The following is a 25,041-nucleotide window of genomic DNA, read 5'->3' on the forward strand; positions in this document are numbered from 1 at the left end:
ATTATCCCACAGTTTATTCTTGTTACTTTTAAGGTGATCAGCCTTAGAAGGGAATGTGAGCAGAATTTAGTGAATTCTATTGTGGCAACATTTCTCTGATCTGGCTTTGAATCTTTCAGGTGTAATAATGATAATGCTGCTGGTGCTGTTAATTAAAAATTGCATTTGAATGGTATGAATATTCATTTTGGGGAATGAACACAGAATTAACTAAGGGGGCTAAAATGTCTTTAATGGCCCAAGGATGTGAAGTGAAGCTGGTTCCCCATTAAAACACAAATGAATCATTAAAAATGATGGAAATTCAAAATCCTCCCACCCTGCAAACTATTAGTAAAGTATTGCTCAGGTCAAGCCTGTCTTCTAAGGTGGCAACAGACATTAATGTTCATCCTTCAGTAACAAATTATACAACATATACTTGACATACAGCTCTGTCCAGGAGCTAATACCTGATGCTAAATCTCTATTAAATAATTTAGAAGGGCTATTGCTTATTTAAAATTCTCAAGTTAAAGTGCTGTATCTATAAGATCCAGGTCACTTTTAATAGCTTTCTGTGGAAGATCAAAATTACTTTCCCAGAAAATGGATGTGACATCCAAGATGCTGTTGGGGAAGATACAGACAAGAAGTGCTGAGACCTTTGATAATGAAGCTCTCTATACCCAAATTCTCTCTCAGGCAAAATGCAGGACTTTAATATTCTGGGCAGAAGTGTTAAAAATGTATCTTTGTCATGTGAATAGCACCACTGAAAATATGAAAGTGGTGTCTGGTTTTGGGGTTTTTTTCTGAATTTATTTGTTGTCATTTTTATCTGAACAAAAGAAACATCAAATAATGAATACCTTTTTTAAAAGCTTATCTGGTACTGCAGGATGTTTAAAAAAATGAGACTACAAACTAGAGATAAAGCCTCTTTGGTGTAGGAACGTTATGTGAAGTTTAATGGGCATTTGGCAGGGAATATTTTGCTGGCTGTTAGCTAGTTGCCAAGGGGATTCACAGGATGCATGTTCTAGAATAAAATGCTCTGTGAATAAACTGGGGTCAGTTAAGGTAATTTGTATGGTGCTTTTGACTGGAGCACCGGGGTCTGGGCTTGCTGTGCAGTCAGAGATAAGTGCACTGATGTGCACCCTCTCCTTTCTCACTCTGCATCTAATGCATTCCACTTCTCAGTTCAGGTCTGCATGAGAAATCTGCTTGGGAGAGCCCAAACCAAGTCTTCAGGTATCCCATGCAAGACAGATTTTGCCCTTCCTTTGTGCAAGAGAGAAAGAGAAATGTTGTGTCTTAGGGATTCAAGCCGTATCATGAAATAAAAAGAAGGAAGGTTTCACAGTGAGAGCCCCTTCCTCCTATGCTTCTAAATGAGGATAGATAAAAGCAAAAGGATTCTGCTGACCCTTGTGTTTTCTTGCCTGTGGTGAAGAGGAGATATGGTAAGCTTTCCTCTGGGGAGGATGTAACAGGGACATGGAGAGTATGTGATTAAGATTCTGTGTACAGTGGGGATCTCCCTATTAAGCTGCTCCTTTTCTACCCAGTGGCAGTAGAAGGGAGGTTTGTGCTTGGCCTTGCAGTTGTCTGTGATCAAGAGGGCATCTTTTTGCTAGTCCTATGTGGGCCTTTTGGAACTGAACTGTAGCTTGCAAATAAAATCACAGGACTAAATAAGGGAAATACTAAAAAAAAAAAAAAAAAAGCTATTACCAATATTAAATCTGATTTTTATTAGCAGTATTATTATCTGTATATTAGGCTGAAAAGTGTGATAAATAATTTAAGGTAATTGTGCCTGGATACAGCACACATAAAAGCCAAAAATCTCCTTGTTTGGTTTGTGGGGCACATTCAAGGTTCTGAACTACTGATGTCTTGTATCACTGAAGATGCTGTTGGGGGTGTGTGCTTGCTGGGTCTGATTTGGGAGCCAAGGTGGATATGCTGCCTCCAGAAGCACAGCTAGTTGATTCACTCTGGATTGTCTGTGACATTTTAGTCCTTATACAGAGAATCTATCTGTGTGTCAAGACACTCAGCCCTTTCTAAAATCAGATTCCTCAACATCTAAATATTAGCAGAGAGTCACTTAAGAAAATCTCTATCCCAGCACATCGCTGCAAATGTATGCCACTTGCAAACTCTGTTGAACTGAGTAACATCAAGGCTTAATTTGGGCTGCTAATTAGAGTTGAGAAGGAGACTGCGGCTGGACAGCAGCTGTGAGAGGAAAGAATGAGCAAACTCAGAGTTTTGTTTCATGTGATCATGTTTTTCACCCTTGTTTAACTATCTGGCAATTATTGTGCATATACTTGTGTTGTTCTTTAAAATTTATCCTGCAAGTGAGAAACTGCAGATAGTGAGAAGCTGATGTTTCTTTCTTCCCCCATAGTTTTTTCCCACTGTGAAGGCCAGGCTTAAGGTGATGGAGTACCTGGCCTTGCATTAGTGCCAGATGTTTTCCTTGGTATTTCTTTGGAGAAGTAATCACATTAATTTATTCATGGAATGTCATAGTGCTCAGTTTTGAGGAGGAGCATGTGCTTGCCTTTTGTACCCTGCTTCTGCTTTGTATATTTTTGTGGAGCCCATGTGTCTAGTGCCTGATAGCTAATCCCAAGGATAGTGTGATTTAATAAGATGAAAGAATGATATGGCTGCATCCTGCCCATTATGCCCTTAGGAAAGAGATTTTTATTTGCTGTGAGATGCCGTTGATGGTGCATTTGGCTTCCTTTCATCAAGTGACAATTGCAGTTTTAAGAGTACAGTACAGAGAGCCACTTTAAAGCCAAACATCTCAATTCACAAGTGAGGGAAGGAAAAAAAGTTGTGCAGCTGGAGGATGCTATTTCTTCTCAGCAGCTGTCATTGAAAAGGCATTTGAATGCTCTAGATGTCAGGTGTCATAAATGCTCCATCCAGAGTTTGTCATGTGCCTGGAAATATCATATGAAATGTTGAAACAAAGTTTCTAAACATATTAGAAGTCTCTAGACAAGCTTGCCTTGAAATTTGCTATATTGAAATTTTAGGGAATGAGAAATTAATATAAGTGAAATCTACAGCAAAATCTCTATTTTTACCATAGACACAGAGCCTTTTTTTGTTACTCAGATCAAAATGTTTGACTGTGATAGGAAAAATATTCATGACAAATTCTCTGCCCTTTCCTTGGCTCTCCAAACCTTTAGATGTACCCACAAGGGGACACCTGCACATTTTAAAGAACAGATGCACGCATGCAGTGGTGGTCATGAGAAAAAAAAGCACTATTCCAATATAAGAAGAGGCTTTACATTAGAAAAATATTATACAGTGTGCCCAATATATGCCCTATTAGCATCTCTCAAACTTTTTTGTTTTATGCCTTTCTTGTTTCTTCCCCTTCACTGGTGGCAGATGTCATCACTGGGATAGAAGAAAAGAACAGCTGAAGCCATGAAGAATATCTGTGTCTTTTCACTTGATTCACCTTCCTGTCTTCTTCTAACAGGTCCTTGTTTGGAGGGGGGCAGTGCTTGACAAAGCTGGTGTGTGTAGGTTGGCTGGGAGCTTTGGCTCTATGCAGGATTCCAAGTCCCCACTGTGTGGTACATGAGGTACCCCAGATTGCCTGTGGAGCTGTTCCCAAGTTTGCAATAGTTTGGTCTCCAGAAAGTACACGGGGCTGAGTTGTAGTCATTTTGCTCCTCTCTTTCTACAATGTATTCAATGTGATCTGTGCTTGACAGCAGCTGCACTACCTATGTATGGGGGCACTTAGTAGGAGTCACTATCAAAACCATGAGCTTGAGAATTGTTTGGGTCTGATGCCTGGTGACAGCTGGGGCAAGGAAAGGGTGAGGTTTGAATCTGCTGTCTTTGGCCTTGGACTCTGGTATTAACATACAGGTTTTCTGTAATGTCCTGTTCCTTTTCAGTTGTCACTGGCTGGCTTTCTCTGCGTATCATTTCTGTCAACTATTGAAATCAGAGTGTCTCTTCCTATTCCAGCTGGCAGTTGCCAAAGCTGTGTGAAACAGAACTGGATATACAGAAGAACACTTTTCATTTGTTTTTATGTCAGGTGAAAATGTAACACTAGAAACCTAGGGGTGTTTATTGATGCAGGGGACACCAGGCACTGAGTGCTGGAATTCTGCTCAAAGGAAGCAAGACAGATGGGAAGAGAACAAATCCACACCTGTCAAGTGTCACATCTTTGCCGGTGAGTCTAAAGAATAAAAGTAGCATCTTCTTCCAGTATACCAGTGCCTCTGCACAAGAAATCCTTTGATAACACATGCCTGTTGTTCATTTAATAGATTTTTAAATGAAAATTATGGAAAATTTACATCCAGTGTGCCTCGCTGCATTGAGTTAATACCAGATTTTATAAGGTGAGGAGTACTGGACCCTACTACAGTCTCCCTTCTGTTTTTGTGGCCATAGGAGATTGAAAGATTTGAGATCAAGGCCACCAAGGAGGGTGGCAGTACCCACAACACCTTACTGATTTTGCATTGCAGTTGTCAAGTAAGTCCATGAATATTGTAGATTCTGGAATAGTCATCTGCACAATAATCTTCTAAGGAAAACTTGTGATTTCACTTCGTGTCTCACCAGGTGATGATTGGTTCATGATTGACTTCCTTTTGTTATTTCCAAGGGCTCTTCTATATCCCATAATCTAAATATATTTGTAATTGATTGAAAAATATTGCCTATAGATTCAAGCATAAGATTTGTTTTCCAATTTGTATGAACTGCAAAGAAATACCCTGACCACTTGACTGGTCTTACAATTTTCTGTAACACATTTGTATTGAATGTTGAGAAAAATGTGACTTTTAAGATGAAAGTATGGTTTGATTTTTAAAAGAGTAACAATGATGGGAATAAAGGGATACACTGTTGTCTATATTTAGAATATAATGAGAACAGGCTACATTTGTATTATTTCCTGGGCTTAAGTTTCATCACAGTTATTTTCCCAATGAATACATTGCATGGTGTGCTATTTCCTCTTTTCATTACCATCTTTTTCATGCAAAGGCAGTTATAGAATCTTAATGATTCTGTTATTTAAACCTTTTTGATAATCTCTGTGTTTTGAACGACCTCTCTTTCACCTCTTCCCTAAGGTTGCTGAAATTGAGACTAGGAGTTGATTTCAAATCAAATTACTTGCAGTTATTGTCACAATTATGGATTTTATAAAAAAGGATGAGGGGAAAAAAGAAAAGGAGGTCTGAAACTGAACTAGTTTTCCACCACAGAGTAGGGAAAATAATAATTATTGTATGTGAGTCTGATTCAAAATTCACTGAAAAGCATTGATCCCTACATATGAGATTATTCAGGCTTCAGGCACTATCAAATAAGGGTTAGTTCTGGATTTGGGGTAAAAAATAACTGTCTTAACCATTGGTAGACACTGAAAATGGGATCTTTAAAAGTTTTCTCATCTTGAAAAAATGTACAAATGTGGTTAATCATGTGCTTTTGAAATATTTTGGGAATGTTTATTTATAAGACTTCTTTGTATTCAAATGAGAGGAGAAGAATAGATCCTTCACATTAGGATTCAAGGTGCTGGCTGTTGATATGAATGAAATGGGTTGCACACTGCTTGGGATCCATAGTCCGTGTGGGAAAATTGGCATGTGGAAAGTACTTATAAAACCCCAAATATTTGTGTCCAGAAGCTACCACACAGTTTGACTGAATGGACTCTGCCAGCCAAACAACTCTCACCATTTAAAGACATGACTGAATAGTCTGTAATGCTTCACAGACATCTGAGATAGTCAACCATGATCATTATATGATAAAAGTCAAGATAAGGACTCAGTATTTTCAGTATCACTATGACTTGTGTGTGTGCACTGAGCATTCTAAAAGGTAAATACACTTCCTTCTCATGCCCTGTACTTTCTATTAGGGTTGTTTTCCTTTGGTGGGCAGGGAGTTCGCATGACAGACTCGTGGGAAGTGTGAAAACAAAGAACAAATATAGGCAAAGGATTTACCTGCAAAGAAATTGTAGAGAGCAGGGTTGCTTTATTTACTCACACTCTCCCCTCTTCATCCAAATAAATAAAGTGGTGTCATGGGGCACGCTGCAATACTGATAATGAGTTTTATATTCATTCAGTCTAAGAAGCTTCAACTGATACAGTTTGTCTGTCAAATGGATTTAAAATTGTATTGTCTCTGCCTTGCTTTCTGCACTGATTGCTTTTGTATTGCAGCACCATGCCTCAATAGACACTTTGATTGTCTATATCTGTCACTTTGTTCACATGAGTCTCCCCATAATCTATAATATGAAACCCTTTGTTTTAATACCAAAACTCAACACGTACTTCTACGAAGATTATTAACTTAGGGAGATGGTGGCCAAAATTATATTTTGCTGTCTATCCTTGATTTTGGGTTGTTTTATGTTTTGTTGGGGTTTCTTTTCTGTGTACATTGAATGGTAGGCAACAGTCCACTTAGTTGAAGATCTCAACTCAGTGACAGAACCATTTCAGAGGGGATGTTGTGGGTACAGCTGCAGACACTCCCACAGGTTTGATTACCATGCTGCACACAGCTATAATAATGAACCTTGGCTACCCTTGGCTAAACTTTTATTTTAAATTCATAAGATCTGAATCCTAACTTTCATCACAGAGTATGACTGCATTTTAACAAGTCTTTTAAGCATGTATTCCATCTCAAATATATTACCTTAAGAATGAATGATTTAATCCTGACACAATGACTGGGTATATGTCCTATACCAAAGCATTTTGTATTGTTATAAAACCCTGATGTCTTTGGAGAATACTGCTCTGAGAACGCCTACTTGGGTACCAAAAGCATCACAATCATCCTAATAAAATGATCTTTCTAAGGTTAAATTACCTTCAGCAAGTGAGTTGAAACTGTTGTAAATATTATAGATATATTCCCAGTCAAGATGAGGATTATCTGACTCTAGTATTAATATCTTATGTATATACCTTAATATATATACCTTAGGTGTCACCCTGGACTTTTGACATTTCTTCAAAATAAGACCAAATTTCACTTTTAGTGCATCAAAATACACTGGTTTATTGTGCCAGGCCCTGGATGTGAGCTTTCAAATATATACAATATAAGAAACCTAACAGAACCCTAACTCCTTCCTTAAAGAAAGGTGATATGTAAATAAAGAATACCATACACTGAAGTGAAAGCATAAACTAGAAACCATATATTTCACATTTAAATTTTTTTTTGCATGTGCTAGCACTGTGGTAACATAATACAAACTTTAAAACTTATTAGAGCACATTGTTTATTTGTAGGCAGAGAATAACTGTTCATGCTTCTGACGGCACTAGGTCTTATGATTTCCATATGCTTCTGAGCAGCCTCTGAGCATCCACTGAAACACCAGAGAATTGGGTAAGTATCAGGCAAACATATTAATGTCCAGAAAAGCAAAATTGTACACACTAGACGTCTTTATTAGTCCCTTTAAAATTGGAGCATTAAAAATTACTAACAAGAAGATTAGAAAAGAAGAAGGAGATAAAAAATAACTTACAAGAAAGATTTTCTTTTCCAAATTCATGTAAGGGAGTAGCATTTATAACTGTTAATTCTTTCTTTTCCTTCCTCCTAACTAAATCCAGTCATCGATTTAACTCAAACTTTAGGATTTGCATTTGAGCTTGATGGCAATAATAATAAGTGAGATAAATCAAATTAATATCCTTGCAGATACAGTTAGTTTAATAACTTTGCCATTTCCATTCCTTTTTTATCTGCATTATCACAATTCGATAACATACTCTAGTAAACCAACGCCTCAATGAACTTCTTTCTGTGCCCAGCATGGAGAGATTAAAATTTCTAATTTTATTGCTCAGATTGTCATATCTTGCTTTATATGGCACCTTTTATTGCAAAAGGAAGCCAGGTGTTATGGTGTAAAGAGGAATTATTTTTTTCAGAGTTTGTATGTGTGTACTTGTGGGGTGAAACAGAGACCTTTGTCAAAGCAACCTGCAATACCACACAGCCATCAAAACAGAATGCCCAGAGAAACTAGAGCAGGGTGTAGTAGTTTTCCTGGGATCTTGGGGCTTCCAGAACAGACAGGACTCAAATACAGAGACATCAATACTTGTCTGTGTTCAGGGGGTTTTCATACTTGCACCCCCTCACTGAGAGCTGCTCTGCTTTTATAATCTCAGTATTTGGGCTCTAGGAGGATGGAATATGAATGGTCTGCAGAGGACAAACCTACTTTTTGACCTAGGGCCACTGAGCAGGGCTGTAAAGCTCCTGTTGCAGCAATTGCCAACAAACTGCAGCCTCTCTGCATTCTCCTTGTGGAGTTACTGGATTCAAGTAAGGACAAGTCACAAACTCGTCAAGATGATCTCTATTTGGTGTCACAAAGAGCTTTCCTGTGGTATCTTTTATATTTCCCAGTGTGAACCAAGTGCCATTTTATACGTATGTATATACAGAAGCACTGCCAGCTAGGATGTCCTTCTCAGCATAAAGGACAGGTGTCTGAGGGAGTTGTGCAGCAGCAATTGTGCTGGGTCAGCAATCTCTTTAACACTTGCAGTTTAAGCCACTGTGTCCATAATTGTCCTCTGTGTGTTTACACAAAAGATTAATATATACACGTACAAACCTTTCAAGCCCATGTGTGGGCTGGTTAATAGTTTACCAAGTGTTATCATCTACCTTGGTCCTCCCGCTTATCCTTGTTGGGGCTGCCAAGTGTGCCTGGAGCAATTTTTAATGGAAGGGTTGTTCATTATATGAATAGCTAGTGCTTTTGTCTTCAGTGCTGTTCCAGGTGCACTAGAAGGGAACAAGCCATTTGAAGGAAAGAATTTCAATCCTTCACTCCTTCCCAGATTTCAACGTGACCTTGGTGAAATATACCTAGCTTTGCACATATGGTTGTGTTCAGTTCTGAAACTGAATTGGCTCTGGAAATGGAGTTGACAAATCTGACTTAGATGCCTAATGTATGGGGAAATTTAAGACCCTGAGAAAGGGATTCCTTTTTCTTTATGCTTCCATGTCAACTAATTAGAACAGATAATTGCATCTTTTCTTCTTTGAAGGTACAGAGAAAGGCTAGGGAGAACAATAGTGCCCATCTCTTACATAGTGGCTGGGAGATGAAAGTGTTCCATCAGAGAGCAGAAGACCTGGGTAAACAGATTATAAAGGTGTTTATACATTTTTGTCTTGATAAAGAAGAGCAAAGACACAAAATAAGTCAGAAAGTAATATTCATATAGAAGACTGAACATGCTGTAGTTTTTTTGTCATTAATTTCGGTAGTTTTTTCAATGAATGCAATGTCACAAATTATTACTTTTGGTGTAAATAGGCTTTTTTATTCAGCAGTAAGAGACACAAAAGCAATACTTTTTCATACTAATATGACTCCAGAAACATTAGAATGTTACTGTGCTCACGTACACTCAGCTGAAATAGTTTTGGTTTCATCAAGGCCCTCCTGAGGTAGCTCTGACAGGCTATTTAACTCTGCAGAGCTCTGTGACAGCTGAAGCTAAACACATTCAGCCTTTGTAAAAGACTTTAAGCATACCAATAATGGAAGAAATGGAAACCAAAGAATTGTAGATGCAAAACCAATAAAAAACACCCTTTAGGATTTTCTAAAGAATTGTTAATGTTGTTGTTAAGGTTTCTTAGGACTTTTGGGTTTTTTCCTGCCATACCTTCTTTCCTGTTTCAGGATTTTGGGGGTTTTTTTGCCACTTTTATTAGAATTTTTCTTGTAAAATCCATTTTTAAATATCTCGTCCTTCTACCTTTCCTCTGTGTTGTTTCTATTCTCCATCCTTTCTTTAATTTGAGGCTAAAAATAGTTAAGAGTAAATGTCTCAGGCAGTGACTTCCACTGTTTTCCTGGGGAGAAGCTGTACATGGCCCTGAGACATGTCTGTCTCACAGGCAGGGTTTCTTTTTCTGTATATTTATTCCATGTTGAAAATAAGTCAAAAACAGAGTTCATAAATTAATGAGAATTCATAAGTCTACTTAAAAATATTCTCCAGGCCATCACATGAGATTGAAAATTAAAATATGAAGATGTTTCAAAACTCTACATCATTTGGAGATTGACCCTAGAATAAACATCAGGAAACACTATTCCTTCATGGCCAAACACCACAAACACTTGAATTCATAGAACATATGTTTTATGTTCTATGTATTCATATGTTCTATGAATACATCTTGACTTTGCATGTGTTTCAAAACTTTAAAATTTTATTTTTCAAAACTTTAAAATTAAACTTTAAAGAAAAATATTTGAGCTTGAGAGAAAAAATAACATAACAGAATTGCATTTAATACTGAATTTCTCTTATCCTAGCAGTGTGTGACTTAGACAAGCTACACTGTCCCCAAAAGGTAATAACTTAATAAATATCCGCTGCTTCACAGTTTGTGATCAGTCAAGGTAATACAAGCTCACAGAATGAGGAATAGCTTGATTGGTACCTCAAATTTTTCCTGAAGAGATTGAAAACCACATGCTCCTCTCGTTTGACCCCATATGAACCTATTGATTTATATAAAGCCTTCTCTGAGCCTCAGTGGTCTGAGAACATCAAGGGAGCTAATACAAAACGTATTTTGATTTGGATGATGCTCTTTGGGGACTTAGCTAAATGGATTTCCTATGTATTTGATATGGCCTGAAAGGATGGATATTTGAGCACTTATTGTGGATCATCTAGAGTTAGGTAACTGCTTATATGTTGTAACTTGGTTGTAGGTCTGAGCCTTTTGATTTGGAAACAATCAGAGATCTCACTGAAGTTCCTGGGCATGACAATCACTCTCTTTTAAGATAAGGACAGTGAAGTGATAGTAGGTGTTAAGCAGCAGTGGAATTGCTACTATAAGCACTGACAGCAGATCCCAGCAGCTGCAAATTTCTGCAAAGCAGTCTCAGAGCCTAAGGATATCATACATAGAGCAGAAGATCAGCAGTCATGAAAAAAAAAACACAGAAAGGATGAGAAAAACAGGTAACAGAGAAATATGTGTGCCATGATGGAAGGAAAGTCAAAGGGGATAAAAACAGCTTTTGGGGCAGAATGATTGTTAAAAAGACAGATTTAGAATGCTTAAAGACAAAAGGAAAAAAAAGACAGTCTATTGCTCTTCCTGCTGTATCTGGGATTTTTGCTTGCTCCTTGTAAAGCAAATGGTTGTACCAGAGCAATCACAGGCTCTCTCATTAATTTATCCCCCTAACGAAACAATTGAGAAAACCCCAAATATCTCCTTAGCTGCTTGGATAAGAAGAATAAGGATATAAAAGAGAGAACAATATTTCCAGCTGTGGAATTTGCTAGATATGCAGTGAAGTGTGTTGTTCAGCTGAGTTTTGCATAAGAAATACATTTATGTTGCATTTCTAATGCAAATTGCACATATTTTACATGGGCAGAATGAATTCTTGCTGGCTGGGTCTTCAGCTTTTCAAATCAATAGAAAGACTCTAATGTATTTTCAATAGACTTTGGAGCAGGCCCTTCCTCCCATGCACTCAAAATGATTTACAATCAATTTATGGCAAGAATCCACTTCAGAAAGCCTGAAAAACTACGAATATGCAGTTTCATGGGGAAGCTAGCATCAGTGGCCTAAAAATAGACTCAATTTCAATATACTGATCCAGATGCCCGCCTGTGAAGAATTTAGTCCCTCTGCATATGCTATCTAGCTTTTAGTGGTTTGAACAAAAGAGGCAGAAGACTATGTTTAAGGAAGTGATGACAAGTGCCTCTTTTTATCAGATGTTCTGTGCACCAAAATGGAAATACTCAAGGAGCTTATTTTGATGGCATGTTATTTCTGACCCCCCAGTAACTTGTCATGTGACTGACACCAGAATTGTTATAGATAGATGCATCAACCATTTGCATTTATACTGACGGATCTGTAAAGAACGTTTTTATATGGCCTGTTCTAAATGCAGTGGGGCTTCTTTTTTTTTTTTTTTCATTTTTCCCTAGCTCCATCTGTACCTTGGGATTTTGCAGCTTCTGGCTATGGAGGCACACATCAGCAATGTTCCACCTTCTTCCTGCGGTAGAACTGAGGAGCATGACCTCCCTTCCTTTATGCCAAAAAATATATTCACATGTGCTGACTGAAAGGGGGGACACAGTTTACACCAAGAGGTCCACCAGTTTGAACAGCTAGGGAATGAGAAGATGTTTCATGGGCTTCACATCCCCAAAAATGCAAATATAGACTCATAGCACTATAATGGGAACACATATATAACATATATGCTACAACTCTCAGTGTTTCTGGTATTTTTCAAAGAAGGGATGACCAGAAAGAGTCAGTGAGCAGCAAAAAGGAAAAGATGGACTAGCAAATCCCCAAAGGCACAGAATATTTTGACATTAAAAACTAGAGTAAGGAAAGATGATTAGGAAAGGAGATGATGTATTGCTCTGAGCAGGCATATGGGGGAGTAGAGAAAGAGCAATGGGCAGTTCAAGGTAGAAAACTACCTGGAGCAGTTTGTGAGTAGAAGAGGAGGAAATGGGTGAGGATGACAGATTAGTATTCTGGTTTAGGATCTGATAACTTACCGTTGTGCATCTGACTCCTTGCAATGTGAAATAAGGGACTTTGGGGAGTCCTAATTGGGGCTGAGAGAGGTTGTGGGAGTCTTATGTTCCAAAAATTATTTTCCTTGCTGTATTAACTAAAGCATAGCAAATAGCATGTCATAGCAAATCCATACTATGAACATCCAGATGGGAATGCAGGAAAGTTGGTAGTGATACTGTTTAAAAAGACCTTGGCAGATGTAACTATTCCATATTTAGCATTGTAAGAAAATAGCAATCAATTTCATAACTTTGCAAAGATCACAGCTCAGGGATGAACAGACAAAAAGATCAAACTCTCAGTACACAACTAACAAGATGTGTTAATCAGACAGTCAATTCTAAATCAGTCATGAGACTGGGCAATACTGGGAATCCTGACCCTGCCAAAGCAAACAGCAGATTGCAGGTCAGAGTCACCTTCCCCCATGACTGTAAGAAAGAACAGTGAATTTCATTGTGAAATGCCTGCCCCCAGGACTTGGCATCACAAGTACTTGACCAGAGTCCTTAGGATCAGTTCTCTAGAAGGCAACTTTGTTCAGCAAGAAGCATGTCCAGAATGAGGATGAGAGAACTGTGAATGTGCCATAAACTCACTTGGGTATCTGACACTGCAGCCAAAGAGAAAGCTGCACTCTGGAAACTGATGCAGAGATTGTTTTATCCCTTACACATTACAGGAAGACACTTCTCTCCTTTTGTTTTGTTGGTAGAACCCAAAATTTTTTAAAAGTGTCAATCCAACAAAAATAAAGCTGAAATACACCCAGACATGTCTATAGCACAGCAAAAACTGCCAGTGTCCTGCTGCTACAATCAGTGGAGAACAGAGCCAGCACCTGATGTGAATGCACCTGCCAGCAAGGGCTGCCTAGGATGACTTCTGTCCTTTTCTCACCCTCTGCCTCTGTTTTTAAAACACTCCCCTTCATCTTCACCAAGTGCTGCTAAATAATTTTCACTATTTATATTCTCATCCCTCCAAACTGTAGGAGAAGTCCATGAGATAATTTCTCCCAACTCACTGACAGGGCTTCTTGGCATTCATAAAATGCTGCTGTAGAATTGCAACCCAGAAAGGAGAAAAGGCCGCGCTGGGCTGGGGTTTTAGTGGAATTGCATCAAACTGGTAGCTTGGTCTAAAGACAAAGAGACAGACGGATTTAAAAAGTCATGATGAGGAAATAAGTGTGCATTTGTACAAAATGAAGCCTATTCTGAGTATCCTCTCTTTCACCACAGTAGAAGAATTGTAATAGAGTTGGTTGTTTCATAATCAAGAATATAGTTCCTAGAAAATAAGTATATTGAACAAGGAGTTTTCTTCCTATTATTTTTACTATTGTTTTTGCATTTCTTTTCATCCCCAAAGCTTTTGCTTCTACGTGTTGAATCCTGGCATACAGTCCCCAACAAACGGATGCTTTGATGCTGATAGTTCAGCTCTGGATTCCTCTTTTCCTCCAGACCAGATGTTTGACTTCTCCCTGCTAATGGTAACATGGTGCTACCTCATTATACACCTCTCTCTGGAAATGATGCCAGGGCTGCTTCAATGCCAGCCAAGAGCCTTGCAGACTCAATGAGACAGCTGGCCTCCTCCATGGGGATGGGCTGCTTTACCTTTTGGATCCAGGCAGTCACTGTGAGCTCAGATCCAGCCTGCTGCAAATGATTTTTCATAGGCAGGTGAGAACAAAAGGGCTTTGAAAACCTACTTCAATAGAATCTGGAGACATGGAGCTCTCCTGATTAAAAAAAAAAAAAACAAACATATACACAGTCCAGTTGCATTTTCATCTTAATTGATTTTTGTATGAGATGGAGAAGTGAATTCGTCAAACAAAAGCGTTCATAGAAATCTTTACATAAAATTAAGTAGATTTTTTCATGCACAACAGCTGTGTTGTGTTTGCAAAAATCAAATAATTCCCTTATAAAGCTCACAAACTGTAAGTTGATTGCTTTGATCTTGTCCACAACATATGCTAATCCTCAAATATCCATGGAAGAAGTGGGTGAGATAATGCAAACAAAATAAACACCTGGTTAAGATAAAACATTTGTAGAGTTTGAAGCCAACATGTAGTTAGTGTATTTGCTGTTGGAAAAAAATTAAAAAAGAAGAGAAGTTAAGACTTTAAAAGGAGGGTTTAAACAGGAAGAATTTGGGGTTGTCCTGTGAAGTCTCACTAAACTGCAAGTTGGAAAATTCTCCTGAAAATAAATGAGAATAGACTGCACTTAATTTTCTTCCTACAGTGTGTATGCCTATTTTTACAGAAGGTACTTGACAAAACTCATCAAGAATGAAGCAGTCAAGTTTCTACAAGCACTGTATGACTAAAATAGACTGGAAGATTCTCAAGGTCATCCCTACTTATAAGACTGGCTGGTTGATTTACCGTGTCTAGTTCAGACGATCCAAAGGAGCACTCAGTACATTTTACTATTTCCCCTTTACCTCTGACACTGAATTTAGTTTCAGACTATAAGGTTAAGGACTGATCTTTGTTGGAACTTGAAAGTCTCTCAGTCATGCTGGATGCTGCTGAAAACCAGGATTAATAGTGGCTGTTATCCTTCCAAGGCAGATGATCCTCCAGTGTAATAACTAGAGATATTTCTGATGTCTCCCTCTGCCAGGACAGCATGGAATACCATCTAACCATGCCCTACCTTTGCCAAATTTGTTGAAAACAAGTTTAACACTGATTTTAATCACATCTACTTGTTTCACTTCAAGGGGTTAATGTCTCTTGGATGTCAAGCCTCCAGATCTGCAAAACTCAGTGAAATAGGGATGAAAGTGCAAGGTACCAATGTAACCTAGGCATCTGCCATAATTTTAATCAGAAATTGCACTGACTGTGTGACTGCTGACAGAGATTTCTCTGTGTCCCTTTTTCCCTAACCCTTTGGTATTCAAAGCAAGCACTAGCTTTGCTGAATAGAAAGAAATAGAGCTGAGTCACATGTCTTCAAAGTGTCTGCAGGAAAAGACCTGAAAATGCATTAATATGACAGCCATCCTTCACAATAGTTTTTATACATCCTGTAGAGATCATGCCTGGCAGAGAGAGCTACTTCCTTTAAAGAAAAGCACTGTGGTTGGTTTTCCTTTCCTGTCTGGATTACCTTTCAACTGCTTTTATTTTGATTTCTCCTCTCAAAAATGATGAAGGATACTGAAATCTCAGAAAACGATGATCCTAATTGCATTCAAAATTTGTCAATTCCTTGTAAATATGCAGGTCATCTGTATAGTCCTGGTGTTTTTATCTCAATCCTCTTAAAAAAAAAAAAAAAAGAGAAAAGGCTTAAACTTCAAAAAATTCTTGTGAGACAGGTAAATCTTTTCATAAAAGATTATTTCACCTTTTACTGAGATAGAGGCACCTCCAGGCTGAAACACTGTGGTTTTTTAACTGCCTGTAGCCACACACATGAGAAGTGAGGGGACAGGAAATGAAAACCATCCTATCCAATTTAATTTTAAGGAGAAAGGAAATAGGAAAAATGTAAAGTTCACAGCTGGGATTTCACCAGAGTAGAGGAAATAATACACCTTAAACAAAAGTGTCACAGTATCTTTAGTGACTGCAGTAGCAGACTCTCACTTTATGTCTTATCTGGAAGACAAAATCCTCTCTGCAGGTCAGTGGTCTTTACATCATCCTGCAATAACAATCTGAGAATTCATGTTAGAGGGTAAAATAAGATTTTACCTTCCTGAGGAATCCAGATAGTCCCTAGATTTTTGCAATGCAAATACCACCTGGCCATCACTGATAAGTTATGACAGTATTGCAGTAAAAGGTGGAAGGATGCAGCAGATGTTTGAAAGTGCCAGTGCAGAAAAACACCAGAGGAAAGGTTATCTTCCAAAAATGTTTATTCCTGTTCCCTAGAGTATCTCAACCTGTATCTGCTTGCTTATCCATAGTTCTGTATGATTGGAAATGTTTAGATGTTTTACGATCATTTGGATAATTTTGTTTCTCTGGGAATGAGCTTTTGTAGTTGAAGTCCCAGCTAAGAATGAAGAAATGAGGATTGCACTTTACAGCTCTGAAGTGGCTTGAGGAAAAGCACCAGCAATGGGGACAAAAATGCATAGATGTGACTGATGTGGAAGAGACAGGAAAGAAGGAAGGAAGTGGCGGAAGTGGCGGAAGTGGCGGAAGTGGCGGAAGTGGCGGAAGGAAGTGGCGGAAGGAAGTGGCGGAAGGAAGTGGCGGAAGGAAGTGGCGGAAGGAAGGAAGGAAGGAAGGAAGGAAGGAAGGAAGGAAGGAAGGAAGGAAGGAAGGAAGGAAGGAAGGAAACAATTGCTGTATTTGTGCTGTGCTTATCTTTTTTGAGAGCCCCTGTGAGGCACTGAGCAAATACTTGATGTGGTTAAAGGGAGAAATAGCTGCAGCCATAAGCAGAGGAGGGTTTTGATGAGGAGGGTCAGACTGGTGGCAATGGGATGTGACCCAAATAAACTCGGCCCCTCTAACTGTCATATGTGTTTGCAAGAAAATCAGGTTTGCACTCTTGATGTATTTTTGTGAAGGGGAAAAGATAAACTAGTATATTTTATTCTGATTTGTAAAGCTGTATTTTTTTCTTCCACTGGATTTGTGAGTGGCTTCTTTAGCTTTGGGTAGCACAGTCCTTCACAAAGTGGTTAAAGCAATGCATAAAAAGAAGGACAAAAACCTCTTGTGGAAACTCTCTTTTTTACCTTTTCTTTACATTTGAAAGGAAATCAAGTGTCTTTTTCTGTAAACGATTCATCAGGAACCACAGCAACCATGTTTAGAACTTGAACAACCTCTTCTGCACACTTCTTCCATAAATCATGCATTTATTTCTGACTTTCCCCGGCAAACCTGAGCAATGTGCTGTGCTTTTTACAGGTGATTTTCATGCCTCCCATGAAGCTATTTCCAAACCTCCCTAGGATGTTTGTCATAGGTTAGGAAGTCTGTGAGGCTGCAGAGAACTATGATGAGAAGGCATATGTTATATCACAAGTGGTTTCTACACATTCCTGGCAGGAGGAAATTATTTTGAACAGCATAGTCTGCCTTGCTTTGTGTTGCTAGGGCATAAAGCTGTCAAATGTTCATCAGTTTAAAGAGGACAACAACACTGAGAACTGCAGCGATTTCAAATAGGTACTGGCTTCTCAGTTATGTAGAGAAGAGCCAGTATTATTAATTTCCTGATCAAAAAGAGTGGGAACAGAGATATCCATTGGCTGGTGAACACCATTGGGATCCAGGCACAAAGGTGTTGACCAAGTCAGTCTCTGTGCTGTGGAGAAACATTCATTCAGCTGGAAGCTACAGCAGCAGCAGCCCCAGCTGAGCTGTCCACTGCCCTAACCCATGGTCAGTCCTGCAGCAGCAGAAGCTGGGCAGGGCTGGAACCAGCCCCATGCCAGCAAAGCAGCAGAGCTGGGAGAAGCAATGGCCAACTTACCCCTCAGGGGTCAGCAGTGAAGGCCTTCTCCTTACCTACAAAGGGAGAAGCAGGAGATGTACCAGAAGGGGAAGAAAAATAATGGTTCTGGTAATTTCTGCCAAGATTCTGCTCCTGGGGAAGAGCACACCTGCTTGTGAATATAAACTGGGGAATGAGAGGCTGGAGCTGCAGAAAGGGACCTGGGGGTTGTGGTTGGTGTCAGGTTGGACATGAGTCAGCAGTGCCCTCGCAGCCAGGAGGGCCAACCCTGTCCTGAGGGGCATCAGGCACAGCATCACTGGCTGCGAAAGGGAGGGGATTGTCCTGCTCTGCTCTGCACTGGGGTGGCTTCACCCTGAGTCCTGGGGGCAGTTTTAGGGCCCAAAATTAAAAAAAACAAACCACAAACCTCATTAAGCTGTTAGAGAGTGTCCAAAGGAGGGCAACCAAGATGGTGAAGGGCCTTGAGGGGAAGCCATATCAGGAGTGGCTGAGGTCACTTGGTCTGTTCAGCCTGGAGAAGAGGAGACTGAGGGGAGACCTCACTGCAGCTACAACTTCCTCATGAGAGGAAGAGGAGGGGCAGACAGTGATCTCTTCCCTGTGGTGGGCAGTGACAGGACTCCAGGAAATGGCATGAGGCTGAGCTAGGGTGGGGGTGTGGAGGGGGTGTGTGTTTAGGGTAAATATCAAGAAAAGGTTCTTCATGCAGAGGGTGGCTGGGCACTGGAACAGTTCCACAGGGAAGTGGTCACAGCACCAAGCCTGACAGTTCAAGAATCATTAATACAACACTCTCAGGCACTTGGTGTTACTCTTGGGGATGTCCTGTGCAGGACCAGGAGTTGGACTTGATGATTCTGATGGGCCCCTTCCTACTCAGCATATTCTATGGTTCTCTGAAGGGAAGGAACAGAGATGTGTCCTTGAAGCAGAGACATTACCATGTTTAAAATGGTGGACAGTCCAAGACCTACAGTTTTCTCAGGACTGCCAGTAGCTGAAAGCTAAAGATGTGGAAGCTTATCCATAATTCAGTTTCAGTGTTATATACTGGAAACTAGTGATAATACCATAGCCATGGAAAGGTCTCCAGCAACTGGCAGAGTAAAAAAAAAAACAAAAAAACCAACAAAACTTGACTGTCTTTCCTTTTATTTCATAAATGTCAAGCTCTATCATACAATTCTCTAATACTTGTTTTGCATTCATGTTCAAATACTCAGGGGTAACACTTGAAATCAAGCAGCTGAGACAGAGAAAAAGGGATCAGATAGCATTAGAAAACTAAAATTATTTCAATGGAGTTTTACAGAAGAGACCAAGTTGGGTGTCTCTTACAGATCGGTCAAGTGATGCCTGGACCCAGGGTGAATCAAAACTACTGATGATTACTTTGCTGTATAGTCCCATTTCCTTCCCTGCTTTCCTACTATGTGAGCTTTTTTATCTTCTTCTCTGTCTGGCACTTTGTTTGCTTTCCCTTTAGAGAGAGACTAAAATCGTCAGAGGACTCATTATTATATCCCAAGGCAGCCCTGGAATGAAGGCAAGGGACATCATTGTTGAAAGATAGTAAAACGATGGGATGTAATGAGAAATACACTCAGGGAATGACAGCTAATGCTCACAGGCCTCTCAAGGTAGTTTTAGCAAAGAGAATCTTGAATTTGTCACAATCAATCATCCTGAAATCATTATGGTACTTAACAAATGAAGAGTTTATAGCCATGTGTATTTTGCTATATGCTCAATGAAGAATGACGAATGAAGAATGAAGAATGAAGAATGAAGAATGAAGAATGAAGAAAGGAGTACAGCAAAGGCAAAAGAAATTTCTGTTTAAGATCAATAAAAAATTAATAAAGTTAAAATAGGATTACAGATGACCCGAGATGTCATTTCAAATGGGTGCCATCTACTTGAGATAACTAGGAATTTCTTCTAAACCAGGTCTTTGGAAGCGTATTGACCAAATATTAGCTTATTTAGGAGTTTTATAGGTCAAAACTTAGCTGTTCTAGGCAATCACATAGTCAGGGAAGCCAAACAGATGCCATTATCAGAAAGTGTAGCATGGAGAGATGCTGTGATGTGGTAGCCTGGGCCCAAAGGGAAAACACTCAGCAGACGCACAGTCAGTGTTTTCAGGACAGAACACCTTACCCCTGTGCAAAGATAGCCAAGGGTATTTCAGGTAATTTCTGATCAGAAACACCATGGTAAGCTAAGAGACCATCTCACCACCCTTTCAGTACAGCACAGAAGTGGCTGGATGACACAATTAATACATTTTTTATAAGGTGAAAATACTAGTGACACTTCTGCGTTTTTTCCCTATTATTATTCAGAGCCACACTACCCAGCAGCTGCAGCTTCCAGAGAGTCCAGCTGAGGCTCAGCATTATGAACTAATCTCACTGTACCTTCAGGCATTGTTTTAGCACACATCTCTTGTTCCTGTAGCTTAGCTAAGGCAGAAGACTGTCAGTGAAGTCTGACTCCCCTGTTTTGTGTGAGCAGGCAAACTCAGACTCAGGAAGAACTACAAGACTAAGTGAGAGGACCAACAGGACCTGTGCATGTTGAGACACTTGCTGTTCTAGCAGCCCCTCCTGTGGAATGAAAAAGAGAGGAGATTGTTTCAATCAGACTTGGCAGGCCTGTTGTATGAGCAGGGACAGGCAGGAGGGCAATCTGCAGACTTCCCTGGACAGTCTGGATGTTCTTTCCCCCAGTGCTCTCCTGTGCTCCTTCCTCACTCTTCTATTCACACTGCTGCTTGATTGAGCTTATCTACCAGTGCTTCATGTTTTTACAACTGAGTTATTTAGGAGGCAATACATAAAACTGTGCCATTTGCACAGCTCTGCTTATTCTGAAGATATTTACTATCTTTTTTATCTTACTAGGCACTACTCTTTTCTATTACTTCTAACTTTCTTACTCTTACTCTCCTACTGCTCACTACTCTTTCTCTTCTCTTTGTTTAGAATTGAAGTGAACTTCGGGTAGACACTTGAGTAGAAATCCCTGTAAAAAGATGTTTTTTTTACATCTAAGCCCATGAAATTACCTGTAAATTCCATGAGTGTTTCTTCAGTAGCCTGGATTACCTTCTTTCTGTGGTTTTGCAGGATGACTGACCCCAAACTGACCTCTCTTCTCACTACCCCCATCTCTGGGGACACACTGCACACTCAGCCACATCCTTTGTTGAGTCACAAACACCTCCTCACAGGCTGGCCTATTAGTAGTGGTGGGAGAATTGTACAAACATTTGCCATTTGTTTTCTGCAGTTCTTGATTTCCTACAGCACTGTCTTGATGGCTGCTTTTGCAATGGACTCTGATGAACAGATGTAACTCTTTTATAAGGACATAGAGTCACAAACACTTTCCTACCACTCACTAGTTCATTAAGCAATTTAGCAGAAATTCCGTAAGTTTTCCAATCTTTTCATTCACTTTTTTTTCCTTTTTTCTCCTTGAGTAGTGTCACTTTAATGCAGTCACTAGCAGCTCATCTAGCACCAGCAGATACACAATTACACACTATTTCCATTTTCAAAAACCTGTTTCTATAAATAATAGGAATCCTTTCATCACACAGTATTCTCTTTCATCTTTGTCAGTCACTGATTCCAGTCCAGTGACCTTTTCACTTCCCTTTACAATGAGCCTGTTTACAAACATAAACCACTTCTTGCTTTCATCTCACTTGCCTTGTCCCTCTCTGTTCTCTTCCCTTGCAAGGACAGTGTCACATCACATCAGACTGCTGTGTTGTTATCTCTTCATTTAGGGCTTATGTCTCTTTTTTCTTTTCCTTTCACCTCTTCACAGAGGTACCTAGAGTATGATCATAGAAATACAAAATCATGGAATGGTTTGGGTTACAAGGAACCTTAAAGTTCATCTAGTTCCAACTCCCCTGGCATGAGCAAGGATGCTTTCCTCTACACCAGGTTGCTCAGAGCTTGATCCAGTCTGGCCTTGAGCAATTCCATGGATGGGGCATTCACAGCTTCTCTGGGCAACCTGCTCCAGTGCCTCACCACCCTCACAGTAAATAATTCCTTATATCTAATCTAAACCTGCCCTCTTTCAATTTGCAGCCATGACCCCTTGTCCTGTCACTACGTGTCATTGTTACAAGTCTCTCTTGTAGCCCCTCTAGGTTCTGGAAGGTGCTCTAGTGTCTTCCCAGATCTTTCTTGTCTCCAGGCTGGACAACACCAGCTTTCTCACCCTAGAGAGGTACTGCAGTCCTGTGATCATCTTTGTAGCCTTTTCCTGGATTCGCTCCAACTAATCCACATCCTTGTCATGTTGGACCCCAGAGCTGGATGCAGCCCTGTGGATGGGGTTTGAGCAGAGCAGAGCAGAGCAGAGCAGAGCAGAGCAGAGGGGCAGAATCCCCTCCCTGGCCCTGCTGGCCACGCTGCTGTAGATGCAGCCCAGGACACATTTGGCTTTCTGTGCTATAAGTGTACATTGCTGGGTCATCCATCAGCACCCCACATCCTTCTCAGCAGTGCTGCTCTCACTCCATTCTCTGCTCAGTCTGTATTCATGCTTGGGACTGCCCCAACCCAGTTGTAGGACCTTGCACTTGACTTTCTTGAACTTCATGAGGTTTTCACAGACCCACCTCCCAAGCCTGCCATCCCTTCCCTCCAGCACATCAACCAATTTGTTGAGCTTGTGATACAAAGCAAAATGCTTAGTGTTGTTGGCAGATTTGCTAACTGGGAAATTCAGAATTTTGACATTTCTCCCTGTGGAAGAAAGCACAAAGTTAGGACAAGTGAACCTCAGCCAACATCATGCTACTGCTACAGATTATAATTATGTTATTTGATCCTGTGAGATTCTTTCAAATTATTTTGCAATGGTCTCTGAAACATCAATTTCATTTAAGTGTTAAATACAGCTGTGACTTCTTTTCCTTTGTTGTAAGCTGTATGTCACACATTCTTGTGTGGCAAAAAGGAGATTTCTGATTGAAGAGCAGCTCAGCATGTTCCTGTAATTAACGCAGGAGAAAACTCAAATCTTAGTTCAGAAATGCTCGAATACCTTCAAACACAGAGATGTTCTGACAGCTGAGCATCCAGTGGGAATTCTGGATAAGAAATAGATACAAATGAAGTAATTTTTCTTCAGGCCTTTGCTAATGAGTATAATGGATGAGTGAAGCAGGCAGCATATAACTCAGCCAAATGGTACACAGGTCACAGGTCACACAGCTTGCTCATTGGCAGCAGTAAAATATATGGAATCACAGAATATTCTGAGTTAGAAAGGATGCAAAAGGATCATTGAGTCCAGTTCTTAGCTTGCACAGGACCATCCCCATGAGTCACACTATGTGCCTGAGAGCATTTTCCAAACACTTCTTGAGCTTTGTCAGTGCTCCCTCCCTGGGGAGCCTGTTCCAGTGCCCAGCCTCTCACTGGATGAAAAACCTTTTTCTGATATCCAGCCTAAACTCCCCTGACTCAGCCTCATGCTGCTTCCTCAAGTCCTGACATGATTTATGAGAGTGAAGAAATCGGTACCTGTCCCTTCTCTTCCTCAGGTAAGGATGTTGACTTCTAAGAAAGATTGCCACGAGGGAATATTATTCTATTAATCTTTTGATCTATTCCTCTTCTTGAAGAGGCCAAATGCTACATAAATTTGAGTTGCTGCTCCACCACGCTGATCTTTGCCATTTTCAGTCTGTTTATTTTAATGTCTATTAGAACATCTCAGTCTAAGAGAGAGATGAAGGACCCAAGACAGAAATCCCACAGTTGGGGACTTCCAGGTGCTGGTTTGTGGCACAGTCCAAGGTGGCATCTGCAGTAGATATAAAACGAGACTATTTATCCACTTAAATCTCTTGTGTTAGACACTGAATGGGAAACTGTTTTGCCTGTAATTAGGATGGCAAAGGTACCCCGGAAACCTTTGTGCATTATATTATTCATTTATTTTTGACTGGGGTGGAGGTGCACTTCTCATCAAAATAGATAACTAGCAAGTTTATAAAAAAGCTCTTTGTTTGCATAAAGCAGCATGTGAGTAATTGCCCTGCTGAAAGCACCTTGGCTGTGTTTGAAAATAGCTGCTTGTCCCTTGACAGTCAATGTTCCTGGCTAGTTTGTATCTATGTGTGGTGATATGACATTGATGCCTGTGTCTGGGCAAGAGCTTTACATTATTCCTTAACTGATGGAATAATGTGCTCAACATTCATATTGGAGAAAAATAAAAGGCTTTGTAGTGTGATCTTTGAAATAGTTTCAAATTAGTATCAGGATTATTTTTTTAACATGACAGCTTCTGATTTTGACCATTAAGAAATTTGGACTTTAGGGTTAGGATTTTAGTGTCTGGAAGCAGTCAGGCAAGGGGTTGCCTACATACCGTAGTTTAAAATCCACAGTTAATGATTCCAGCAAGTTAAGAGATACAGGAGGTGTTCTTCATTCTCTCCAGCTTTAGCTGTCTGAAAGCCAGGGTCTAGTCTGTTTTGTGCTCCCTTCCTCAGCCAATGAAGAAATATGGCCTCTTGGAAAAAAATATACTCTAAATAAAGCAGTTGTCTAATTGGCTTCAAAATAATGAATCAAATCTCTAAGTGCTCTAAAGCTTCACATTCGAGGTATGCAAGATGAATTGCCCTCAGGAGTTTCCTGCCTTGGTCTTTTGACAGTGAAACAGCTATCTAAGTGTGCTGATGGTTGCACTTAAGGTGTTGAATCCCTATCAGAAATGATAGCTATGGAAATACTGCCCAAACTACATCTGTTTGTTGTGTTTGGCCTTCTGTACTGCTAACACTGTTTAAGAAAGGCATCAGCTGAACAGTCCTTCTGGGAATAAATGTTCCTGGTTTCTGCTCAGAAGGATGTGA

General features: G+C 39.9%; 1 long non-coding RNA gene across 1 annotated transcript; it reads left to right on the forward strand.

Annotated features, from left to right (window-relative positions):
• The first annotated feature begins 1,132 nt into the window (after positions 1 to 1,132).
• LOC141728444 (uncharacterized) lies at positions 1,133 to 23,945 on the forward strand. Its single transcript, XR_012579346.1, has 4 exons — positions 1,133 to 1,448; positions 4,126 to 4,222; positions 7,338 to 7,437; positions 14,053 to 23,945. It is a non-coding gene; the product is annotated as an uncharacterized LOC141728444 (long non-coding RNA).
• The last annotated feature ends 1,096 nt before the right edge of the window (positions 23,946 to 25,041 follow it).

The sequence above is a fragment of the Zonotrichia albicollis genome, chromosome 1 (assembly GCF_047830755.1).
Source record: "Zonotrichia albicollis isolate bZonAlb1 chromosome 1, bZonAlb1.hap1, whole genome shotgun sequence".
NCBI lineage: Eukaryota > Metazoa > Chordata > Aves > Passeriformes > Passerellidae > Zonotrichia > Zonotrichia albicollis.